Source organism: Geotrypetes seraphini, chromosome 3 (assembly GCF_902459505.1).
Source record: "Geotrypetes seraphini chromosome 3, aGeoSer1.1, whole genome shotgun sequence".
NCBI classification, from domain to species: Eukaryota; Metazoa; Chordata; class Amphibia; order Gymnophiona; family Dermophiidae; genus Geotrypetes; species Geotrypetes seraphini.
Window position 1 is genome coordinate 51168911 of NC_047086.1, and position 14319 is coordinate 51183229.

General features: G+C 41.7%; 1 protein-coding gene across 4 annotated transcripts in view; it reads right to left on the minus strand.

Annotated features, from left to right (window-relative positions):
• The window catches only part of KCNQ5 (potassium voltage-gated channel subfamily Q member 5), a 919416-nt gene that overhangs the window by 122133 nt on the left and 782964 nt on the right, over positions 1–14319 (minus strand). The gene's annotated exons all lie outside the window — the stretch shown is intronic.

Sequence of the window (14319 nt, forward strand, 5' to 3'; positions counted from 1 at the left end):
CCACCAGGTTCTACATAGGTCGGCCCCAGCATGTATTGATGCGTTGTGGGAGATACATAAACCTGGAAGGGCATTGAGATCAGAGGGAGGAATTAGATTAATAGCAAGGAAGAGTGTGGCACAGTGGTTAAAGCTACAGTCTCCGCACCCTGAGGTTGTGGGTTCAAACTTTTTGGGACCCCTGAGGAAGGAGTGTTTCTTCGAAACATGGACTGTGTCAGGTCCCGTTTCACCAACCTTCTTGGATACAAACTGAGGGATGAGTGTGGTGCAGTGGTTAAAGCTACAGCCTCAGCACCCTGGGGTTGTGGGTTCAAACCCACGCTGCTCCTTGTGACCCTGGGCAAGTCACTTAATCCAAAAAATGTATATATATATAGGACCAGAGAGATTATCTATAAATTCACAAAAATATCTCTCTCGTATGCTCATTCAATAATCTTGGAAACGAACAGTGATGAGTATCTTACTTTTACTCTTATCTTCCTGTGCTTAAGAAATTAGATACTTTAAGAAGTCACTTAATCCCCCATTGCCCCAGGTACATTAGATAGATTGTGAGCCCACCAAGACAGACAGGGAAAAATGTTTGAATAAATTCATGCAAACCATTCTGAACTTCACTGGGAGAACAGTATAGAAAATTGAATTATTTAATTAAGGAAATGGGAGTGCACTATGTAACTACAAAACCAACTATGTTTTGTATCGCTGGTGTACATCTATGGAACAACCTGCCTGGACATTTGAGATTGTGCACAGATTGTATTGACCTTAAGAAACTACTAAAGACCCAACTATTTGTTGAGGCTTATATGTAAGATATACGAAAATTCCCATGTTACTTTGGCATATGGCCGCCATATACACACAGATAATGAATATTGTCTATGTCTCTGGATTTTATGGAATTTTATGAATGATATTGAAAACCGCCTAGATTTTAGGCAGTATATAAATGTGTTGGTGACTTTTAGGCAGACCCTTGATGCAGGCTATTGCTTTTCAATGAAAGTGACTCCGCCTTGTTCCATCTGTGGCCTCCTACACTTCTACAACAAAGCACATATCTGAAATGGAACCATTGCATCATTGCCATATTACCTTTCAACAGGAGGTAATATAACAGGTTAAAAACAGTTCTAGCTAATGGGTACAGTTATGCCAATGGTTCACAGATTTTGAAGTCAATGATATCCAAATATCAGATATAGTGCTGGATCACATGAAATAAGAAGCCATATAAAATAGTTAGTCATCACCATAATACTGAGATGGAAAAATAACTGGTGCAAACACTGATCATTTGGAAGAAAGCTGAATACGACAGGCAAAGGATTTTTTTTTAAATGTCTGTTATGCCGTGATGATGAGTTTTTGGAACTGTATTATGTTAGTTGAATATGAAATCAGTATTATTTAACATATGCATTCATCTCATTAAACAGTGCAATATGTATGGCACAATATCACATAAAATATATCAGAAAGAGTTTGTGCATATGGGGGGTATTTTTTTTTATTTTTTTAATAAAAGAATGCCTATGTTCAAGAAGCAAAAAGGTTCCTATGTACGAGGGAGTTCTGAAAAGTTCTCAGCCCAACCAAGAAGAGACTGACATGGATATCGTTCAATCAATGATCTGAAACAATGGGCTCCTTTTATCAAGGTGAGGTAGGCGGTTAACGCGCGGAATACCGCGCGCTCGACCGCCTGCCGCGCTAGTCGCTAACGCCTCCATTGACGAGGCGTTAGGTTTTTGGCTTGCCGCGGGGGTTAGCGTGTGATGAAATGTCCGACGCGCTTACCCCCGTAGCGCACCTTGATAAAAGGAGCCCCATGTCAAAACACAGAATTTTGTTTCTGCAAATTGGCACTTAACATAGTAAGATAACACTCTTTTCAGCTACAGTGGCACAATAACGCTCAGAATTTAGAAAGTTGGTTGGTTGGGCTAACGTTTCAGCATCCCCTCGTAAGACTATGTTATAAAGGGAACATAGGTGCCTATGGGGTCCTTTTACTAAAGCATGCTAAGTTGTTGCATCTTACCTCCAAATTCTATACCAAACACCAACCAACAACTACCATTTGCTCTTGCAATTCAATTGAATAACAAGCCAATTAACATCGATAAATGGGATCTTAACAAGCAATTATTGGTGTAATTGGAATTGATAAAAATTTATGCGCATAAATATAGGCATGAGATCTGCGCATAAAATTTACACACAGTTCCAAAAAGAGGGCATGGCCATGGGAGGTGTCACAGGCGGATCAAAGGCGTTCTTGCAATTTACATGCACGGTAGAGAATGACACGGTGACAAAATTCATCACCGTTCCCGTTCCCGCGGATAACCGCGTGAAATAATCCCATGTCATTTTCTAGTGTCTATTTCATCCTCTGTCCTTCTACACCAGCATTCTTCAAAGCAAAGCTTGTGGGTCAGTGGTTGTGGCCATTCATACTCTGATTCTTCCCTCTCTCTTTAAAGAATGACATGAAGATCGTTTCCCGCGGTTATCCGCGGGGACGGGAACGGTGATGAATTTTGTCACCGTGTCATTCTCTAATGCACGGTTATAGAACAAGGGGGCTTTGCACTTAAGTTAGGCATGAGAATTTCCACCCTGTTTCAGTAAGCATAAATGACCAAACCTTAATTTAGGCACAGTAACCGGTGCTAAGCATTAATCTACAAATGGTGCTCAACTTTGAGTGCTGCTTTTAGAATAGTGCTAAGGGCTATTTTTCGGCACTGATTTTTTTTATTGCTGTTTAAAGAATCTACTCCTTACTGTGTTTTAATATTTGCTGTTCAGGCAGGCTAAGTGCAAAGGCTGTGTGATAATTTCTGCAAGTGTGCCGAGAATGTCTGCTGCAATTATTGCGCTGAAAATAGCACATGCACACCTGGTCACAATTAGCCCAGATGCACTTAAGACAACTGCGCCTAAACTTGGCATGGTTGTCAATCAACCTCTAGATGCTACTTATAGAATTACGTTTCGCAGTGCCTAGGCATTGTTAGACATACTTCTGGTAGAAACATGGAAACTGAAGGGAACCAGAAGGAGCACAGGAAGTATCAAAAAGAATGTCACCGTGTGGTTCGAAAAGCCAAAAGAGAGTATGAAGAGAGGCTAGCCAGGGAGGCACGAAATTTCAAACCGTTCTTCAGATATGTTAAAGGGAAACAGCCAGCTAGGGAGGAGGTGGGACCGCTGGACGAAGGAGACAGGAAGGGAGCGGTGAAGGAGGAGAAAGAAGTCGCAGAAAGACTCAACATGTTCTTCTCGTCTGTATTTACAAACGAAGACACAACCAACATACCGGAACCTGAACAAATTTTTAATGGAAATCAAGCAGAAAAATTAACATCCATGGAAGTGAGCCTTGATGATGTACACAGGCAGATAGAAAAACTTAAAACTGACAAATCCCCGGGTCCGGACGGAATCCATCCCAGGGTTCTGAAGGAATTAAAGGAGGAGATAGCGGAACTACTGCAGCAAATTTGCAACCTATCCTTGAAAACAGGCATGATCCCGGAGGATTGGAAGATAGCCAATGTCACGCCCATCTTTAAAAAGTGATCAAGAGGTGACCCGGGAAACTACAGACCAGTGAGTTTGACCTCGGTTCCGGGGAAACTGGCGGAAGCACTGATTAAAAGAACATCTGGAACGATGAACATCTGGAAAGAAACAAACTTTTGAAAACAACCCAACATGGTTTCTGCAGGGGGAGATCGTGCCTAACAAACTTATTACACTTCTTCGAAGGAATTAACAAACGGATGGACAGAGGAGACCCCATAGACATCATATACCTTGATTTCCAAAAAGCCTTTGACAAGGTGCCCCACGAACGTCTACTCCGGAAACTGAAGAACCATGGAGTGGACGGAGACGTACATAGATGGATCAGAAACTGGTTGGCGGGTAGGAAACAGAGGATAGGGGTGAAGGGCTACTACTCGGACTGGATGAGGGTCACGAGTGGTGTTCCGCAGGGCTCAGTGCTCGGGCCGCTGCTATTTAATATATTCATAAATGATCTAGAAACAGGCACGAAGTGTGAGATAATAAAATTTGCGGATGATACAAAACTATTTAGTGGAGCTGGGACTAAAGAGGAATGCGAAGAATTGCAAAGGGACTTGAACAAATTGGGGGAATGGGCGGCGAGATGGCAGATGAAGTTCAACGTTGAGAAATGTAAAGTATTGCATGTTGGAAACAGAAACCCCAGGTACAACTATACGATGGGAGGGATATTATTGAATGAGAGTAACCAAGAAAGGGACTTGGGGGTAATGGTGGACATGACAATGAAGCCGACGGCACAGTGCGCAACAGCCGCTAAGAAAGCAAATAGAATGCTAGGCATAATCAAGAAGGGTATTACAACAAGGACAAAAGAAGTTATCCTGCCATTGTATCGGGCGATGGTGCGCCCGCATCTGGAATACTGCGTCCAATATTGGTCTCCGTACCTTAGGAAGGATATGGCGTTACTCGAGAGGGTTCAGAGGAGAACGACACGCTTGATAAAAGGGATGGAAAACCTCTCATACGCTGAGAGATTGGAGAAACTGGGTCTCTTTTCCCTGGAGAAGAGGAGACTTAGAGGGGATATGATAGAGACTTATAAGATCATGAAGGGCATAGAGAGAGTAGAGAAGGACAGATTCTTCAAACTTTCGAAAAATAAAAGAACAAGAGGACACTTGGAAAAGTTGAAAGGGGACAGATTTAAAACGAATGCTAGGAAGTTCTTCTTTACCCAACGAGTGGTGGACACCTGGAATGCGCTTCCAGAGGGCGTAATAGGGCAGAGTACAGTACAGGGGTTTAAGAAAGGATTGGACAATTTCCTGCTGGAAAAGGGGATAGAGGGGTATAAATAGAGGATTACTGCACAGGTCCTGGACCTGTTGGGCCGCCGCGTGAGCGGACTGCTGGGCATGATGGACCTCAGGTCTGACCCAGCAGAGGCATTGCTTATGTTCTTATGTTCTTATGTTCATGAAGCCAGATAAAGGCCCAATGGCCCATCCAGTCTGCCCTTCCACACCATCCACTATCTCCTCCTCTCCCTGAGATCCCACATGCCTGTCCCATACTATCTTAAATTCAGAAACAATCTTCTTCTCCACCACCTCCACTGGGAGACTATTCCAAGCATCTACAACCCTTTCTGTAAAGAAATATTTTCTCACATTACTCCTGAGCCTAACGACTCTTAACTTCATCCTATGCCCTCTCCTTCCAGAGATTTCCTTCATTTGAAAAAGACTCAACTTCTGTACATTAACTCCAAGGAAATATTTAAATGTCTCTATCATATTCTCTCTCTCCCGTCTTTCTTCCAGAGTATACATATTAAGTTCTTTAAGTTTGTCACCATACAATTTATGACAAAGGCACTAACCAATTATGTAGCAGCCCTCTGGACTGACTCCATCTTCTTTATATCTTTTTGAAGGTGTGGTCTCCAAAATTGCACACAGTATTCCAAATGGGGCCTCACCAGAGACTTATACAATGACATTATTACCTCCGTTTTCCTACTGGCTATTCCTTTCCTTATGCACCCAGGCATCTTCCTGGCTTTGACCATCGCCTTTTCTACCTATTTTGCCACCCTGAGATCATCGGACACAATAACGCCCAAGTCTCACAATTCTTCCATGCCCAGAAGTTCCTTGCTTCCTATACTATACCGTTCTTCTGGATTTTTGCAGCCCAAATGCATGACCCTGCATTTCTTGGCATTAAATCTTAGTGCCAATTGCTTGACCATTCTTCAAGCTTCGCCAGATCCCTCCTCATGTTATCCACACCCTCTGGGGTGTCTACCCTATTACAGAGCTTGGTATCATCTGCAAAAAGAAAAACTTTGTCAGACAGTCCTTCCACAATATCACTCACAAATCTGTTAAACAGAGCCGGCCCACAGTGCCCTGTGGCACTGCATTAACAACATCCTTTTCCTCCGAGCAAATTCATTTTACCACTATCCTTTGCCTCTTTCCACTTAATCAGTTTCTAATCCAGTTGTCACTTTTGGGTCCATACCGCATGCATTCAGTTTATTAATCTCCTATAAGGCACTGTGCTGAAACCTTTGCTAAAATCCAAGTAAACTACATCTAGCGCTCCCCCATATCCAACTGTTTGTTCACCCAGTCAAAGAAATCAATTTCGTCTGACAAGACCTGCCTCTCATAAAACCATGCTGCCTCGGGTCCTGCAGTCCATTTGATTCTAGAAAGCTCATTATCCTCCGCTTAAGAAGCATTTCTATTAGTTTACTCACTACTGAGGTCAGACTAACTGGCCTGTAATTCTCAACTTCCTCCTTACTTCTGCTCTTCTGCAGATGCTGGTATATTAAGCCAGGGTTTTCCTGGCCTAATTTACCGGTTCCAAACTCAGATGCCTAAGTAAACCATGCCCATTCTCCGCCCCTAAGCATGCCAACTTTTTGGATAGGCATCGTTAGGCGCTGGTGGGTGCCTCGATTTAGGCATTGCTGGATGCCATGCGGTAGTCCACTCACAGCCCTAATTAACTCATTAAAAAATTTTTATAATCAGTTTTCAATGGCGTGGTCAAATACCCCACCAATTTAAAAGAAACTGTGCGAGAATTGTAGGGCTCCTTTAACTAAGTGTCGCTAGAGGTTTTTAGCATGGGCCATCAAGGTAAATTCTCTAGCGCTCATAGAATTCCTGAGAGCGTCAGAATATTTACCTCAATGGCCTGCGCTAAAAACCTCTAGCCCAGTTTAGTAAAACCCAGAGCTAGGTGTCCATGATTAGGGTGCCTAGCGGTGCCAGGCACCATTTATAAAATTCCTCCCTTAGTGTCTCCTACTGAGTTAGCACACAGTTAGCACACACTAAGTATAGCATGCTGTTGTATGCAGTTCACACTTGTTCTCGATCCATGACCCACCTAGTTTCTGCCTTCTAACCCAACATGCAGGTGATATATGAATTAGCATGTGAACACTGCCATGCCAAGGTAGTAACAGCTGGTGCATGCTAATTTGTGTGTTAACAGCTTAGAACACTTTAGTGAAAGACCCTCAATGGTACACAAATACCAATGCATACATCTGTTCCAAGGTTGGTATAAATGTGTGCAAATTCTTTTATAGTCAGTCTTTTTAGTAGCACCCAAGTTATATGTGAAGAAGTCTATATATTATTACTTTCAAATACTATTTCTCCACATTAGAGTTCATTTACATTTCTTAATCATGGATTTCAGCGGCTATCTTCAGACCCAAAATTGATAGCGCAGAAGGATCTCATAGCCAGACTCTAATCTAATCTAATCCTTAGGTTTGTATACCGCATCATCTCCACGTTCGTAGAGCTCGGCGCGGTTTACAGTGGAAGAAATAGGAAGGAATTACAACAGAGGGTTAGAGGTAGAAGTGTGAAGAAAATTTAGAGGACTTGGGATGCCAAGATATAAGAGTTTCCTTGATTCCTAAGTTGGAGGGAGACTTACATTTTTGTGAAAAGCCAGGTTTTCAGATGTTTGCGGAAAACTTGGAGGGAGCTCAAATTCCGAAGAGGGGAGGTGAGGTTGTTCCAGAGCTCAGTGATTTTGAAGTGGAGGGAGGACCCTAGCTTTCCTGTGTGGGAAATGCCTTTTAGCAAGTGGAAGGATTAGTTTTAATTTGTGGGAGGTTCTGGTGGTATTAGGGTTTGAGGAATTCCAAGAAAGAGGGATAAAGTCAATATTTATATTTGAAATCCTCAAAAAATATAATAAATATTTTTCTTATAGAAACACTTTCATAGTTTCCAAACTTTCTTATATTACATAACACTCACCAGTGCTCCCGAAGATCTTACAAGGAAGCACTAATGAGATGAATGTTATTTAATATAAGAAAATTTGGAAACTATGAATGTGTTTCTAAAAGAAAAATATTTATTGCATTTTTTGAGGATTTCAAATATAAATATGGACTTATGAAGAGTTTGGCTATGAGATGCTTCTGCGCTATCAGTTTTGGCTCTGAAGATAGCCGCTGAAGTCTATGATTAAGAAATTTAAATATTTTTTAATTCTTTAATTTGAGTGCAATATTTGAATATGAGTATGGGGGGGTGATATATTTATTTGTCGTAGATTACAATTTGATTGATTTTAAGTGCTTTTATAGTGTAATATGATTGTATAATATGTTGCACTTATGTATGACGTAAAAATGAATAAAAATAAAATAAAAGTAGATTGAGAAAAGGCAAAAAAAAAAGAAAAGAAATTTAAATAAATTCTAATGTGGAGAAATAGTATTTGAAAATAGTAATACATATTCTTTTATACACATATTTTAACTCCCCCCCAAAAAACATGTGTATCGTAGCTCCACCTCCACTCTACCCAAACTACACCCCATGAATGCCTGTGTGCAGCATGCATACATAATATACATACATGAACAGCTGTAGTCTTATAAACAACCTTTTTCTTTTTGTATGTAACACTGTCTTTACATGCATTAACACTGTTATAAAATTACCCCCATAATGAACACATGGTAATGCACATTGAAAGAATTATCCCGTTAGAAACTTGTTAGCAGTAGCAGCAGTCATCAAGGCTTCAACCTCGGCTACATCTGCACAACTTCATAAACATTCATAATTCAATTACCTTACTAACATAAAATAAATCTTTCATTCTCCAGCCTTTTGTTTTTTTTACCAGTCCAAGCATCAAGAGAGTGAATTGAAAATATGCGTTTAGTTTTATAAGTTAATTAAATTAGGATAGTTTATTAAAGACCAGCCTGTGCATTATTAATGTTCACAATATTTTCAATTATTCTGACATGAACAGTTTACTAAACAGGCAGCTTTCAAAACAATTTTAATTCGGACTCTGATTCAATACCTCCAGGAGTTTCACAGAATGGTAACCGTAAACATTTTGGTTACTATTATTTGGCATCAACTTTCAGACAGCGTGACCTCCTTTATTTATTTATTAAATCCAAAGTTATTCCATAGCAGAGTTCTTTATTGGCTGTGATATCTTTTATGATATAGACGTTAGGCTAACACAGAGATGAGCGTTCAAGACTATACAGTCTGTCCTTGATCAATGCAGATATGATTAAACTTCAACCTGAACGGTAATGGATTCGAGAACATAGCATTGACTACCTTCCCCGTAATTCTATATAGTAAGGCAAAAGGGCACCAAAATGGTGGTAAAGTGGCAGTTAAGTATTATTCTGTAAGTTAGAGCCAGATTCTGTAAGTAGTACCTAAGCATACCCACATAGTCACTAAGCGCCATAGAGGTAGGCATCGGCACATTAGGCCAGGGTTTATCTGGCCTAATTTACCAGCATCTATCTCACACACTTAGCGGTGCCTAAGTTTACCAGGCCTATTCTCCTCCCATAACCATGGCTACTTTTCAGGTAGGTGCTGTTAGACATCCTAAGAGTTTCATGTGGAGCTCTTAATCGGCAATGTAATATATATATATTTTGATTGGCTGAAAACTGGCATGGTCAATCACCATGCCAATTAAAAAAAAAAAACATTGCGTGCAGATTCCAAAGTTAGGTGTTGCTAGGCGGCCTTGAATAGGGTGCCTAGCAGTACCTAATATTGGCATCCTTTACAGAACATGGCCCTTAGCACCTAAGTTCTCTAGTGCGTAATTGCAAGGGGGCGTTCCTGGGCATTCCAACCATTTTAGTGCACATTTGATAGAATTGTCAGTACCATGTGCATGGTGCTACATTTAGTTGCAAACACTTACGAGAGGCCTCTGAAAAGTTCTCAGCCCAACCAACAAAGTTGGGGCAGTCTCCATCGAGGGCTATACATTTAGTCCGGCGATTTTCCACTTTTTTCATTCCATCGGAAGACTATGGAATGAAGAGAGTGGAAAATCGCTGGACTAAGTGTCTAGCCCTCGATGGAGACTGCCCCAACTTTGTTGGTTGGGCTGAGAATCTTTCAGCGACCCCTCGTATGCCTGCCATACAGCAAGTGCAACCCCTTCTTTTATTAAACTGCGCTAGCAGTTTTTAGCGCGGTGAGCCGCGCTGAATGGCCCGTGCTGTTCCCGACGGACACTAATGTGATGATGTCATGCGAAAGCATGCATGCGTATAATTGCGTTGGCATCCACACATACGCAGAGGGCCTCTAGACATGGCCTCAAGCTCGGGGACATCCAAAACCCAGCCAAACAGCCGGGTTTTGGAAATCCCTCTGGGCACCTGGACAGTCCTCTAAAAAGAGGACCTGTCCGGGTTTTCCTGGACATCTGGTACCCTATCTGAGGCCCTCAGAGGACATATGACATATAAAGAATACACCTTCTCTCTAGACATCTTTGAGGCCATGCGTATAATGTCATTGCGTTGGCATATGCAGAGGGCCTCTAGACATGGCCTCAAGCTCAGGGACTTCCAAAACCCAGACAATCAGCCAGAAATCCTTCCGGGCACCTGGTTTTCCTGGACATCTGGTTCCCTATCTGAGGCCCTCAGAGAACATAAGACAGAGTATATAAAGAATACACCTTCCCTTTAGACATCTTTGAGGCCATGCGTATAATGTCATTGCGTTGGCATATGCAGAGGGCCTCTAGACATGGCCTCAAGCTCAGGGACTTCCAAAACACAGACAATCAGCCAGAAATCCCTCCGGGCACCTGGTTTTCCTGGACATCTGGTACCCTATCTGAGGCCCTCAGAGAACATAAGACAGAGTATATAAAGAATACACCTTCCCTCTAGACATCTTTGAGGCCATGCGTATAATGTCATTGCGTTGGCATATGCAGAGGGCCTCTAGACATGGCCTCAAGCTCAGGGACTTCCAAAACCCAGACAATCAGCCAGAAATCCCTCCGGGCACCTGGTTTTCCTGGACATCTGGTACCCTATCTGAGGCCCTCAGAGAACATAAGACAGAGTATATAAAGAATACACCTTCCCTCTAGACATCTTTGAGGCCATGCGTATAATGTCATTGCGTTGGCATATGCAGAGGGCCTCTAGACATGGCCTCAAGCTCAGGGACTTCCAAAACACAGACAATCAGCCAGAAATCCCTCCGGGCACCTGGTTTTCCTGGACATCTGGTACCCTATCTGAGGCCCTCAGAGAACATAAGACAGAGTATATAAAGAATACACCTTCCCTCTAGACATCTTTGAGGCCATGCGTATAATGTCATTGCGTTGGCATATGCAGAGGGCCTCTAGACATGGCCTCAAGCTCAGGGACTTCCAAAACACAGACAATCAGCCAGAAATCCCTCCGGGCACCTGGTTTTCCTGGACATCTGGTTCCCTATCTGAGGCCCTCAGAGAACATAAGACAGAGTATATAAAGAATACACCTTCTCTCTAGACATCTTTGAGGCCTCTAAGGAGCATTCCAACTTTATCTTCCCCAAATGAAATCTCATGATGTGACATCCGCCAGTAAGCTTTCTCAGGAGCAGCCTCACTCCCAGACAGCTAATGCCTAATTCAGGAAGCCTAACTTTACTCCAAAGCCTTTAATAGGGATAGGGACTTGTATACCACCTTTTTGTAATTGCACATCTATATTTTCAAGTGGTTTACTCTAATGTACCTGGGGCAGGGTAGAATTAAGTGACTTGCCCAGGGTCACAAGGAGCAGCGTTGGGTTGAACCCACAACCTCAGAGTGCTGAAGCTGTAGCTCTAACCCCTGCGCCACACTCCCCGTGTCAAGCTACATCCGTTGTGCACTGCTTTGGCTGAACCTCTTCATAGAGGTGGGTTAATAAAGCCGAGCAAGTAATTAATATGCAGATTTCTGTTGCTATTTTAATGGCGATGGCAATAGACCAGCCAGCTGCGCATACTGTATCTGGGTTAGCTTAATACACAAACTATGTTTGACTAGACTTACAATTTTACTCTCAATCTAGCCACCCATTTTCATTTATCCCCAAACCTTTCTCTTTTTCATCTTGTCTATTTGTCTCAACTACACACGTTCTCTCTGCTGCCTATTAAGACGTCTCATTGTATTGTGCTGACAGCGTAGCATATTTCTGTTATATGACTGTTCCACGGTGCTCTTTTAATGTGTATATCAGTGGCACCATGTCAAATTATTGCTATTGTTTAGACTTAACATGCCTATTTCCAAATTTACCTCACTGTTCTAATTGTATAGTATGCTGATATTTATAATTTTACTGTAGCTATATTGTTACTATTATACAAGACATCATTTTTTTTTTCCAGGGTTGTTACGCTCTAGCCCAGGAGTGTCAAAGTCCCTCCTGGAGGGCCGCAATCCAGTCGGGTTTTCAGGATTTCCCCAATGAATATGCATGAGATCTATTAGCATACAATGAAAGCAGTGGATGCAAATAGATCTCATTCATATTCATTGGGGAAATCCTGAAAACTCGACTGGATTGCGACCCTCCAGGAGGGACTTTGACACCCCTGGTCTAGTTCTTATTAAAATAAAATACCCCCCATATTATGCCTAGTGCAGGGATGTCAAAGTCCCTCCTCGAGGGTCGCAATCCAGTCGAGTTTTCAGGATTTCCCCAATGAATATGCATGAGATCTATTTGCATCCACTGCTTTCATTGTATGCTAATAGATCTCATGCATATTCATTGGGGAAATCCTGAAAACCCGATTGGATTGCAGCCCTCGAGAAGGGACTTTGACATCCCTGGTCTAGTTCTTATTAAAATAATATACCCCCCATATTATGCCTAGTGCAGGGGTGTCAAAGTTCCTCCTCGAGGGCCACAATCCAGTCAAGTTTTCAGGATTTCCCCAATGAATATGCATGAGATCTATTTGCATCCACTGCTTTCATTGTATGCTAATAGATCTCATGCATATTCATTGGGGAAATCCTGAAAACCCGACTGGATTGCAGCCCTCGAGGAGGGACTTTGACATCCCTGCTCTAGCCCCTGCTTTCCAGACAGCCTGCAAGGAAGCGGGAGGATGGCGATGAACTTGGAGCAGTGCAAAGAAAAGTCACTCTGCTTCCTCATCCAACCATTCTTTTCCTGTTGCTCCTGGTCTACCTCCCTGTCTTTCATAATTCTACTTTCTTTTATCTACAAATTAAACCCCTCCTTTACAAATTGGGAATTAGTGCATTTTTTTATGCAGATAACATTTTATTAGTCTGTAGGTAATTATCTCCTTTAACATTAGATTTGGGTCCACTTTTGGACGGCCTGAAAAATATAGAAAAATGGTTAGAAGAACATAAATTGGTACTAAATATGCCAAAAACAGTAGCATGTTGAATCTCAGGGGATAAAGCAATGCCTCAATTGGACTTCTCTTTAGGCCACCATTGTATTAAGATGGTAAAAAGTTTTAGGTACTTGAGAATCATAATCGATTGTCATTTGAACTTTGAAGAACAGGTCTCTTCTGTGGTGGCTTAAGCATTTGGTGCGTTGAGACAGCTTAGAGCTATTTGAAATTTTTTAGATGAGAAATCTTTACATACCTTAATTCATGCTTTTGTACTATCTAAGTTGGATTATTGTAATTTAGTACAGTAAAACCTTGGATTGTAAATAACTTGGTTTGCAAGTGTTTTGCAAGACAAGCAAAACATTTTATTAAATTTTAACTTGATATACAAGCAATGTCTTGCAATACGAGTACATACAATATATACACATCACAACTGAGCCGATGGTTCTTCTCTCTCTGACGCTGCAAGAGTATAGTGACTGTTCTAAACAAGCAAAGTCTTGCAATACGAATATATATAGTATACACGAGTCACATCATCACAACTGAGCCAATGGTTCTTCTTACTCTGCAGGAGTGTAGCGACTGCTCTAAATGAGTGAGGTCTTGCAATACAAGTGCATACGTATATACACATCACAACTGAGCCGATAGTTCTTCTCTCTCTGACACTGCAAGAGTGGTGACTGTTCTAAACAAGCAAAGTCTTGCAATACGAGTACATACAGTATACACGTGTCACATCAGCACAACTGAGCCGATGGTTCTTCTCTCTCTGACACTGCGGGAGTGTAGTGACTGTTCTAAATGAGCGAGGTCTTGCAATAAAAATACGTATAGTATTTTGTATTAAAGTTTTTGGGTTGTGGAACGAATCGGCTGAGTTTCCTTTATTTCCTATGGGGAAATTTGCTTTGATATACGAGTGTTATGGATGACAAGCGTGTTTTCGGAACGAATTATGCTCGTAAACCAAGGTTTTACTGTCTTTGCAGGAATAACAGCAGGGCAATTAAAATGTTTACAAACA